Source organism: Meleagris gallopavo, chromosome Z (assembly GCF_000146605.3).
Source record: "Meleagris gallopavo isolate NT-WF06-2002-E0010 breed Aviagen turkey brand Nicholas breeding stock chromosome Z, Turkey_5.1, whole genome shotgun sequence".
In the NCBI taxonomy this organism is placed as follows: domain Eukaryota; kingdom Metazoa; phylum Chordata; class Aves; order Galliformes; family Phasianidae; genus Meleagris; species Meleagris gallopavo.
Window position 1 is genome coordinate 22,942,184 of NC_015041.2, and position 12,691 is coordinate 22,954,874.

The 12,691-nt window shown below is 36.2% G+C and overlaps 1 long non-coding RNA gene across 1 annotated transcript; it reads left to right on the forward strand.

Annotated features, from left to right (window-relative positions):
- Positions 1-7: 7 nt before the first annotated feature.
- LOC109363946 lies at positions 8-11,132 on the forward strand. The gene is made up of 2 exons (XR_004162186.1): positions 8-8,529; positions 9,571-11,132. It is a non-coding gene; the product is annotated as an uncharacterized LOC109363946 (long non-coding RNA).
- The last annotated feature ends 1,559 nt before the right edge of the window (positions 11,133-12,691 follow it).

A 12,691-nucleotide genomic window follows, 5' to 3' on the forward strand; every position in this document is an offset into this window, starting at 1 on the left:
ATGATGGCTCTGCTCATGGATTGGATTGATCTGAAAGAGATACTCAAGTTTTTCAAGCTCCGTATGTTCTACTTACTCTCTTGAATCCAAATTAGAAACATCTTGTTGTTTTCATGTAGTTAACAAAATAACTCAATGTCATTTGAAGTGTTCAGTTGCATGTCTCCACTGAGTAAGGACAAAGACAAACAATTCCTGCTTTTAGGTAGAGAAATATGATACAACAGCATTGTGGAATAATGAAATATAGTCTAATTCAGAGAGAGGAATGGAAATGTTACTAAAGATCCAGAGATCTCTGGGGAGTTCACTGAGCTTTTAAGTTTGTGTTTTCAGTATTCCATTTTTGTGTTGGTTGCACATTAAACCCTGTTGGCAGTATTAACAGTATTCAGCTGTGCTTACTGCATTTGAGGTAGCATTTCTGCTTGTACTGCCTTTGATTATACCAAAGAGGCATGACCAAGAGTTCAACTGCAGTGCAAAGGCAAAATGACCATCTCAAATCCTGTATGGGCAGTGTAACTTTGCACTGCAGTCAGTCAGGTCTGCTGTGGGAAACAGTAACAAGCATATGAGAGGTGAAGTGTCTAAATTTGTGTCAGACACTATGAACTGAAGTTGTATTCACATTGCAAAGCCGTTGTTTAAGCATCTGCAATGCCTTCAGCTCCAGGGCAAAAGATGCAGTAAACTCTGGAGCAGAGAATCTTCTGCAAAAAATAATTTGTTAGCTTATTTTTTTGTAAGTTGTGTATGGATGTTAGCAGTGAGCAGTTAAACTGAATGTCTTAACTGCCATTTTTAAAATCACACACTCAAAAAAGAAAAAAAAAAAATACCAAACAAACCAAAAACACCCAATAAAACAAACTCCCTAACAGACTGAACTCCCTGTGATTTTAACTGAAAAGTTGCATGTTACGGCTCATAGGAGTTGTATATCTCTACTGAACAAATGACCATCCAGCCACTTTCATGTTCTCTCAACTTATTCGTTGTAGTTCTGCTTACCAGCTAACTTCCTGTAATGTAGCATGTGTGGTTGTTGTCAGCCTATTATTTGATTGCCCTGTCCTATCTGGAAACTTACAGCAAGAGGTTCACTTTGTAGACAAAGATATTCTCTGACATACAGGTAGGGATTATGCAAAATAAAAATTTGTAATACAATAAAATAAATAAATTCAAAATTCACAGAAATATTGGTTCAAATATAGATTTCTTTGTATCTAATACAGTTATTCTTGTCAGTAAAGGAAGAATGTGCACAGGATACCCTTAAAGAAATTTGACCAATGGTTTCCACATTTCTAGCTTATAGAACCCAAACCTTTCTTATTCGCTTTTTGTATTCATTTGAGGAGAAACTTCAGATTTCTTACCAAAAATATTTCTGAAAGCAAACTATGGAAAAATAACTCTCACTTAGGAAGGAAAGTCCTTCAAAAGCTTATCTCATGTGTTTAATTGAGTCTCTTAAATGAAGCTTTGGAAGTGCCTTCAGAACCTACATAGCCCAAGAATGAATTTGTTGTATTGTTTGCCTCTTGAGTGGTCCTTAGGAAACAAATGCAGATACACAATGCCATTGCTTCTTTGCTTCATGCCGAATAAATTCTAAATGCAAAGCTCAACTGATTTAAGTTGACTTTTAACTAGTATTTGTTTTTGTCTTCACTAGTCCTGGGAAGTGATAAAAGAATAATTCTAGCAGTTTTCTTGCTAGTTGATCTTGTTTTGTTATTCTTGTGCAGTACAGAGTTCTGGTACTGAGGTTGCTGATGGGGCAGGAGAATATTTAAATCCAAATAAGTGCTCCATAGAATGAGACCAAAACTATTAAATGTTTCTATACCATGTAGATATAACATTGGAGTACAAGTAAATAATGCATGTGCATATTAGCAAGAATTTTCCTTTAGATCTTAAACTGTGAACTCCTCAGAGTTCTAATTCAGAGCTCCAGTTTCTGCCCAGGCTTAAACAATTATGTCAGAAACTACTTTCACAGATAAGATTTGGTATTATTTTATTAGTATTTTTGGAAGAAAGGTGGAAAAGATGATGAATATTATTTAGTAATTCAAAAATCAGGATGAGAACTGGGCACCCGAAGTTTAGGTTTTTTCTAAAACAAATGTCATGACCTAAAGGAGCTTGACCCTTCATATCTGACTTTTGGATTGGGTATTAGTGGCATAATCACCATTAATAACAGTTATAAGGAATAAAAGAAGAACTTGGAAATGTAGAAATATATGTAAATACATAGATACTATAGTAAAATATTCATTAACTAGATAGTGTCCTTATTTACATTCCTGTAATCCACAGGAACGTATACTATGAATTCTTTGTATTTCATATTTTAGAAGCAGTGAGATTGTAAACAAATACTTCTATCCAGAATAATTTTCCATCTCAGAGTTATTTCATGGCGAGGCTATTCTTTGAGTTCTGGCTTCAAAAAATTTATTATGTTTGAATGCATTCTCTCCTTTGTACCTTGTAGACAAAATGTTTAAAAATATTTCCCAGTACTTTCAAGGTCCAGAGATTTGCTTTGGGTAATTGCATACTGTACAAAGAAGCAAATAGTTATGTCAGCAAAACTTACAAAGCTGCATTTTCCAGTAACTTTTTATGCCCTGACTGAAGTATAGGCTTACTTCATCTACATACACTTTGTTTCCAAAAATCCTCTTCCTGCTCTTATGTGACTATCAGCAAGGTAGAAGATTGTGTGACTGTGTATTGAGTTGAGTGGATAATGAGAACGGAACAAAATTCACTTTTGAGGAGACCAGGAATGAAAAATAAGAAAATAATTCTAAAGGATGTAATGTCATAGAAGCCAGTTCTAAGAATTTAATGTCTGTGATTTCTTACCTCTTAGTTGTTTTTTTTTTCCTGAAACTGGCATATTACTTCAAAGGTAACTAGGTGAGTCAGAACCATAGGTTAATGTAGGTCAGATAGAATTTCTGAAGGTCTCCAGTCCAGCCTCTTGATCTAAGTAGGACTAATTTACAAGTTAGATAATGTTGCTTCAGCCCTTGTCCAGTCAGTTTCTGAGTATTTTCACGGATGTACATTGCACAGCATCTCTTTACAAGCTGTTCCAACACTTGACCATGTGGTCACTGATGGTGATTTGTTTTTCCTGTGTACAGGAATCTTATTTCCTTAGGAAACCTCACTAAAAGTAAACTGACTCCAAAGGGCGTTTAAAGCTCTTAAAGTTTAAAGTGGCTGTGTGGCCTTTTTACTTTAAAGTTGTAAAGAAATGCTTTGATATCTGGCCTTTCAGCTGCATGCAGCTGCTTTTCATCTGCTTTGTTGGTCATGTAGAGACTGAGAAAAACAGAGCTGTTGTAGATAACCTTCTTAGTATACCTGTCTTTTCCTGTCTTACTTAGAAAAGTGATAAAAGAAAGGCAGTGCAATTAACAGTAAGAGGAAGGCTTGCTGTGATGCTTTTGAACAGGAGACTTTTTTTGACTCCACGGTCTGATAGTGTCAAATTAAAGCACTTAAGAGACTACCTAAATACCTTAACTTGATGAGCATTCTGATCATAACACTTTTTTTTTTTTCCCCAGCACTGAATTTTAACAAAGGTGGAACAAATCTCCTACAGAATAAAAGTTCAATATTTAAAGCACGACACAAAAATTTATTTATGAGCTTAGGGGAAGCCTCATTGTTCTGAGACTGCACTTAAAAATCCACTGAGCAAGTCACAACTCCTCTGGATGTTGCTAGTGAATGAAAGCTATAGGATTTCTACTAAATAACAATTTTGACCTGAGCTGTAAATAGACTTATACTTTGTCTTCTGTTTCTCCTAATCTGCAGCAATGTGCTGTAAGTTGTGGGAATTTTGAAGTGCTACTTTTTAATTACCCAAGATTGGCCCTGGGGCTGGTTCTTAACTTGTCATATAAAACTCAGATTTTATAGAAAGCTTAAAATAATTTAAAGTGTATAAATTGTGTATTTATCCTCCGAAAGATTACGCAAGGGAATTATTGGCTGGTAAAGTGTAAAGTAATAAATCAAAATAATAAATCGGAAAAGAGACAAACTGGTGATGGGAACCTGCATAGTGTTGGTTAGGACAAGAAGTAGTTTCCTCCAAATCCTTTTTCAAGTAATCATATTCTTAATGAAGGATGCTAGTGTATGCATTTGTTGTTGGAGATCTCAGTAATTTGATATTTGAATCATTGATTCAATCCAGGAATTTAAAGTCCATCGGGCAGCTATGTAAAAAATATTTGTTAGAAAAAAGGAATTGGGCATGTTTTAATTTTTTTTTTCATAATAGATTCAATCTTGAAGATATATTCTCTTATGGGAAGTTGTATACATTTTAAGATGGATACTAGCATGTATGTCAATCATACCTCTCAACTTTTTGGGAAAAATTAAATTACAGCTGCAGTAAAGTCAGTAAAATCTGCTGATACTTAGGTTGTTCTTTCTCTATCCTCATAGGTAACGTTGTATTTCTATATTTTAACATTCTATTTCTGTAATAGATTTGAGGGTTTGAGTTCCTCATGTTGGTAAATAAAAAATTTAGAATATTTTAATAAACTGCTACAAAGACACTGAGTAGCAGTTCATACGGTATCATATAATGTAGAATATTTGTTACTGGCTAACATGCATGTACCTAATGTATGTAGTAGAGAGGAAAAAAAGTTACTGTATAAGGTTATGACCTGGGCAAAAGTTTTAATGGATAATGACATATTGTCTCTGTGCCACTTATCTAGGCAGTGCAGGGAGGAAAGCTGTGAAGTGTTATTAATACATTGTTTGAACATTTAGAAACAGGTTTTATAGTAACCGTATCTCTCCAGAAAGTATAAGGTCTCCCAGTCTGTATTGTAGGAACAATACTTCCATGTATTTGAAATACATTCAAAGAAAAGTGAATCTAGATACCTGTTGTGTGTTTTTCTTTGTTTTTGTTTTTTTGGTTTTGTTTTGTTTTTTTTTTCCTGCTTTATGACATTGCTTTTGTCAGTCTTGCTGGAGGACAAAAAGAAAGAATGAGGTTATGAGAAAAGCTATTATTTATTAAGTAGAGGAAAAAACATTGCTTTCTCAAATCTAACATTTTTTTTCTAGCAGCAACTTAATAGAATAATGATTTCTGAAGCATTAATTAAATTCCAACTTATTGCCGTGCAAATTCTGGTACAATTTTAGTGGTACAACAAAGTAACTCATCATTATAGTTCACTAAGTAACTTCCAAACTGAAATGACTTATTTTAGAAGATGTGATAAATAGTCTTCAAATTTTTCTGAAGGATGTTAACAAAAATGCAGCATCTGGTAAGTTAGCTTTTGAAGAAAAATACGGGTTTGGGCACAAACTGTCACAAAATAGCCAAACTCCATGCTGACCTGTATCTTCTAGGGTTTCCTTACCTTTGGATATCTGACTTAAATGACATGTCTCATTGTTAGAAAGGGATCACTCCTTACTAATTTGTTTGCAAAAGCCTTGGACTTCAGCATACAGAGAAGGAAAAATCTGTCAGAATGAAGATATCCAACACGTGAAGTGAATCAAGAAATGTAGAGAGACCTGGAAAAAAGAAAAAGCTTTCTGAGGGGGGGGAAAAAGAACAAAACCAATAACAGAGATCAGGGAATCATAGAGAGAAAGATCTGGTCTAACAATGACTGTCTCCACAGATATCTGTTTTTCTAAGATACCAGGCCTTAATCAACTATAAATAAGTCATTTCCAAAATTACCACTAACTTGGGAAGAATTTGTATGCCTCTATTCAGTCTCAGCATTTTGAGAGTCACAGTATCTAAAAATGTTGTTTGTGTGAGGTGCTGGCTGTCGTTTCCCAGTCCTTACTTAGTGTGAAGGGCCAGTGCCTATTGGGATTCCAGGTGTACTCTGTTTTGATTTCTTGAGTGGAACGCATATGAGGCCCAAGAAACTTCAAATCTCTTAAGATGGTTTTTGTTTCAAATATTCAGAGTGGAATTCTAGATTAAATGCTGTTGTCTTTAAGTGCGTTGTCCTTAGATCTTCTCTTCACTAATGCACCTGTAGGCCACATCTAAACTAACTGCACCTGACTTGAGCCAGATGGATAACATCTTCTGTGACTTCACTATTGATATCACAAATCAGTTAGGCTTTCTCTCAGTTGTAGTAATAATCTTCACCTGCGTTATGGAAATATTGACTACTGACTAAGATTGATTAATACCTATAAATTGACCCAAATATGCTGGTGGTTGAAGTGCAAGAACATTTAAATTCCTTCTACAGATAATTTCAAACAGTATAATAGTTAAAAAGTGATTTACAGTGTGATTTACAGTGTCTGTGTGATTCCAGCACTATCTTATTGGGAAAAGTGTTGGGATAGACATTTTTAAAACTGGCTTTTCTTTTGTAATGATCAGAATGTGATGACTGCACAGAAGTAGCAATCTTTTGTGACTAACCTTTATGCAGCTGGAAATTCTGGCCTGACACTTATGATTTTTGCAGCACTAATGGGAATTTTTCCTTAAATAGCATTTTCAGGTTCTTAGCACAGAAGCAATGTCTTGTAAAGCTGTAAGAAAATGAAGATAAAAGTTGAAACTGTTTCAGAAGAGTTTCAAAGCTATAAGGCTGAAATGGATGCCAACACAGATGTAAAAGCCATTGGCAGGCAGGATGGAAAGAGCACGTAGGCTTAGAGAGAGAGAGAAAAAAAAAAAAAAGGCTCATTCTGATGTTGATACTGATTGACACTCTATCTTCCAGCTTGCAAAGATGGAAGAAAACCAAGAGCACCTGACAAGACAACAAAGATAGTAAAACGGAGAAGATCCTGCCTACATGCAAATCATCCATCTAGCTTTTTTTTCTGCACCTAAGGCCTACAGAAGAGTTTTGGATAGCAATATGGAAGCACTTCTGCACTGCTAAAAGCATCTAAGCTGCCAGTCACTTACAAAGACAACTTTCAAAAGGGGAAAAGAGTTAACAGAAAAAGGGAGAATGGAAACTTCAAAGTGTGTATTAAAATGTTTAATTATAAGCAAAGAGAGAAAAGGGAAGAAGAATTGAGAAAGAAAAATGGGAACAGGAAGAATGTTAGTCACCTGTTTCAGAATATGGATTAAGGAGCACAAGGAATAAACATTAAAAAACTGATCAATTCCTACTGGAGAAAAAGATGTTGTATGCGGATATGAAAACTCTGTTACTGAAGACCAAAGTCAGTACCAAGGAGAACAAGATTGAGGTGTATATGTTACTGTGATTTTGCTGTTGACTATTACCTAAAATTAAGGAAAATTAGAGATGCAGGAGTTGTTCAGGTTTTAATTATGCGCTCCAGTAAGGTTGTACTTACAATATTATACTTGTATTTCATTTACAGAATCTTAATCCAATGGATAAGATAGTTTTACCCGAAGGAATCAGCAAAGAAAACCATCAACTCCAAGGGAAAAAAAACCAAATCAATAGATTTATATGGTCATAACTTTATGACACCTTCGGATGCTATTTTAGATTTTTTTTTTGTGAGATAGAATGTTGCAGCAAGAGCACTAGAAGGACCGTTCCCAAGAGTAAAAAATGAATGTCTCTTCTCCAATTACGATCTTTCAAAAAAGGATTTTAAAATAACTTCAAACATTGCAAAGAATTTTTTCTGTACTTAACCTACAATCTGTGGGCATTTCAGGATGAAAAGATTTCTTTTCCACAAAGCGAAACAGGTTAAAGTCACGCCTGTCATCTCATTCTAGTACTGCTCTTTTTTCAGCTCAGCTTCTGCCAGTTTATTTTATCAAAATATTCCCAGGCTTACTTTGAAGATATTTTTTTTTTTTCCTGAGAGTGTTACCCTTAGAACTGTATTGTGACTTCCCATTCCAGTATTCCTATTTATACTCTTTGAAACATTGTTTCCAGTTGAGTATGTAAGAGGCTTCTTCTGGTGTGACTGACTAGTCTTTCATAAGAGATTATGGATTCGTGCATGGAACATTGTAATGCAACCTCTCAGAGATGTCATGTATTCAGCCTGCATGTCTTCACTTGCTGTAGTCTAAGATACTTAAATATATGTTGGACATTGGATTATAGCTCTGTTGTGCTTTTTTTGTTCCATTTTCTGTTGTGTTATGGCATGAGTATGCAGAAGAAATACTGAGAATGTAAAACATGGAATGATATCCTATTCTCACTGAAGTTGGAAGTGTAACTGTGAATGTCACAGGAGTGGAACAACACGTCATCAAGAGCAAGATTGTTTATTTGCAATTCTGTACTTAGAGCTCTTACTTTTAATAGTAACGTGCTACTTCTCTGCTTTGCCTGGTGAGCTCCCTGAAATCAGGACATTGCAGACAAATCCTCATTGAGTGGGAGAAATAGACTTGAAATGTCTACTACTTACAAGATACACTGATTTTTCACCACTAGGACCTACTAATGTTGTCAGCTCAGTGAATATATCATGCATTTGGTGATTGATGTAAGTGGCACAGCTGGAAAACCTTGGTAACTGAGAAAGGTAAATTCTTGGTATGGCATAGTGTAGGTCAGGAATAAGTGCAAGGTAAATTACCAACTGCTGTTGCTTCAGACAAGTTCTTTCTGCATTTTAAGAGATATTTATTTTGGCTGATCTAATCATCTTGGAATACCTATCCACTTGAAATATCAAATACTGTCTGAACACTCTTTTTAAATGGAGGCCATCAACACTCTCATGACAATCCTTCTCTTACTAATGTCTTAATACATGTGCCATTTCTGGTACTGAATGGAAAAAGTGCGGATGGGAGATGAACAAAGTCAGGTAACTTCAAAAGCAACAGCCCCAAAAGCCAATCTGACGCGTGTTCCTACAGGAAAGATTACTGTAACTTTTACTGGTGCAGGATATTTATTCTGCTTCTTATGCTTCTGATTTTTGTCGGTGAAAATTACAAGTTCAGATGCTCAGTTAGTGACATGCATGCCTTAAGTTCATGCACTGCAATAGTTGCTTCAGTCCAGCAGATATTTAAGTACTGCTTTTTTCTTTTTTCTTTTTTTTTTAAATAAAGCTCTCTTTTTATATAATAAGTTCCAGACTATAGGAAGGGCATGGTAAGAGAGATTCTGTAATTCTTGGGAGGTATACTGAACTCATCTGTTTATGTCATCTGTTTATGTATAGAATATATGACATTCAAGTAAGGCTGAAGAACAACTGCATTTTCCATACCAATTTGCAGTGAGAGCCATTGTATCATTGGAAATGACTGCTGAGGGTTGGATTCTCACACTGAGCCCTGAAGCACATAGCACTGGCTGGCCTTGCATCACCTTGGTGCAAGTACTATGCCAACATCGCAAATAAGGTAGCTGAGATCTTAGGACATAAGCATCTAGGCCACTGGAGTCTATCATGCCTTCATAGCTCCAACAAGATACTGACACCTGTGTGGATAATACCAGTGAATAGCCAGTGAATGTTTCCACTTGTGTCAGTACGCACTGTATAATCATCCACATTCTTTTTTAACAGGTTTCTCTGTCCAGTTCAACTCAGTAGAAAGTTCAACGTGTTTTCTTCAGTTCACTGAGTTACTCATCATATGTACAGAGGAGTTTCTACCATGGCCTTTAATGGAAAAGCACTGGAATTTCTACAGGGCATGTGAAGATTTTGGATTCTGAAGTCTTCTAAAGTGCTAACACTTTTTTTTTCCATCATCATTTAGTTCTAAATGTACAAATGTTTGCTTCTAAGTGCTTTGTTACTATTGTTTTGATAAATCATTTGCCCTGTACTTGTAATGGGCTGAAAGATTGTCTGGTTTAACTGCAGAGTACTTTGTAGCGGGTGAGGGTAACTGTCACGATTGAATTTTGTGCTTTAATGTTCTGAAATGGACAGGAGTTATTATACACTGGTCCACAAATTGTATTCTATGTTACCAGCTTTGTATGAAACTCCACTGATTTCTGTGGCTTTTTATCCAGATAGATATCAATATTGATGGCCACTTGTCACATCTCAGTGTTGAACCAGTCTGCCCAAGCATGTGCTGTCAGAAGTGGCTGCAAGAGTTTGTATAATAACATAAGCTATTAAGCAAAATCCAAGATGGGCAGCTTTGAATGATCACCAGCAACTTTGCTTTGTGAGGCTTGGTTATATACAAACAACTGAGAATGGGATCTATGCTGGGAGAAGCTATAAGAGAGCTCTTAGCCTTTGAAAATGCTCATAGAAATTCAGTTGTTGATTCAACCAAATCCATTTGACAGTCAAAAAATGTGCCAGCACAAGACAGGAAGTACAGTGATTCTGGTAAACAAGTTTTTCAGTCTAGTAACATCCAGGATTTTCAGCCTGATTACTGGAGGATTTCTGTTTGTTTTGATTTCGCACAGTGTGAATCTGCCTCAGTAGCATGTCTATAATATATTTGACTGTTAGGAGAATTATCCACATGCAAGTGGTGTTCTAGCTCTTTCATTCCCTGAGTTGTAAGAAGACTTGAGATAATAATACCTACTATTCCTAACTCGAGTGAATGGGGTGAGAAATATCTCCTGTCAATACATAACATACTCAGCTTGCTATTTGGAGTGTGAAGAGCTGTTCTGCAGGGATTTGATTAGTGTCTTAAACAGGAAGAGGTTTAGGGGGGAGAGAGGCTTCTGATGGTCAGAGAGTTAATGTGCCTGCGCATGCATGAGCAATCATTGCCTGTTAGGCTGTAAGGATTAAAAGGAAAAGAAAAAAAAAAGAAAAAACAACAAAACAAAAAACAACCAAGTGCCTTGAAGCCAGAGAAAGTTAAAGGCTACTGAGTGATGGGTATTTAGTAAAGGTCAGTTTGCAAGCAGGAAGTAAACAGAACATTCCCACAGCTGCTGCAGGAAAACAGACCTGAAGAAATATTGGTCTAAGGGAGCTGTTCATTCAGATACTGTTGCTTGGAGCACCCTTGGAGAAGAAAAGTAGTTTTTCATCAAAAGTGAAAGATTTTTGACTGTAAAAGTTACTGTTAAAGCCACTTATGTGTGATGTCTTTTTTGTGTTACAAATTGTTTAATAAAATTATAATGAAAAACTGGGAGGAGCTGACAAATACTTCTATCTGTTACAACAGGGTGACTCCATGCCCGAAGGCAACAAAGATACAATAACAGAAGTCTGATTGATTCCAGTTGGGCAAAGAGTGAAAATGGAGTTATATGGAAATAGCTCTCATTGACATCTTACGTAAAAGTTACCACACTTTTCAATATTTATGTTGTATATAAGCATCTTAGCTTGACAACATAATCTGTTTTAATATGAGTAACAAATGTAGAGTTCTGCTTCCTAAGTCTTACAATCATGAATTTTTCATATTCTGCATACTGGAATCCTTTTCTTAATGTAAAGATCCACTCAGAGATGATGAAAGCCATGCCACTGTGAAAAGGATGTTTTCTTGATTATTTTTTTTTCCTACGTGTACTATTGCATAAAAACACAAGCTGTTACCACTGGTCAAAGATGGGCAGCTATGAGTGATCCTGACTACAGCTGAATAAGAGTGCATCTACTCACAAGTGGCAAACAGTGATTGGTCCACACGTCCCCTCCTGCTTCTTCTGTGATTCAGTTCTCTTACTTGGAAAACCACTTCTCCACTGCTGGGCTGTGAATTAGTGCATATTTTATGCCGTGCAGAAGAGAGGACAAGAAACATGAAAAAATACAAAGCCCTTGGTATTCTGTCTGCTGTTAACATTCAGACACAAAAGAAGAGGAGGAAGAGATGATGTAGTGAACAAAAGCCACAACTTCAGATTTGTATTCACACCGATTTACTCATTTATGTTTTGCCAAGATGGAGTAAAACAGAATCAGTGGTAAGATTAATATCAATAGGTAAAAGAAGAAGAATAGAAGGTGTAAAACAAAAGCATGAGAGCAAGGAGGAGATAAGCACCTGGGAGGCAAACAATACAGCTGGGATTTGTTGATGTCAAGGCCAGAAGAGACCAATGTGAAAATCCAATCTCCTGCATAGCATAGGCTGTAGGTTATCACGCGACAAAAGCAAAGGAGGCAAGGGAAAATGAGGCAGGAAACAAAGATGTGGATAAAGCTGTACTTGGTGGAGGATCAGCACAAATAATGCTCCTTCTTTCCAGGCAAAGCTGAACTGTAACCAGTAAGGACACGTAAGGTGAAAGAAATGCAAGAATGAAAGCTGACTGTGGAAAGTGATTACAGGTCCTGTATGGTGCAAATACTTAGTGGTGGTGTCTGCAAATTGTGTTGAAGGAGGGGTGGGCCTGCAGGCAAAACACAGACCAAAATAATCTTACCATAAGAATTCGAGTAATTTCTTCGAGCAGCTGGAGTTTGTGAGCGTTTTGTGATCAAGGCACAGAGCAAAGACTTCTTTTATTCCAGCAACTTCATATGTGAGACTTGGGCACTTTTTCTGTTCATCAGCAGTGAAATGACTAGTTTGGTCAGAAATTATTATACAGGTGATCTGAAATTTATGTTTTTGGCCATATCAAGAAAAGAATAAGAAGCTTAACTGATACAGCAAGAGAGTGTAACAGTTCAGAGATGAAGTTTCAAAGGGCCTTCGAATTTGTGTATACATGTATCATAGAATCATAGAATG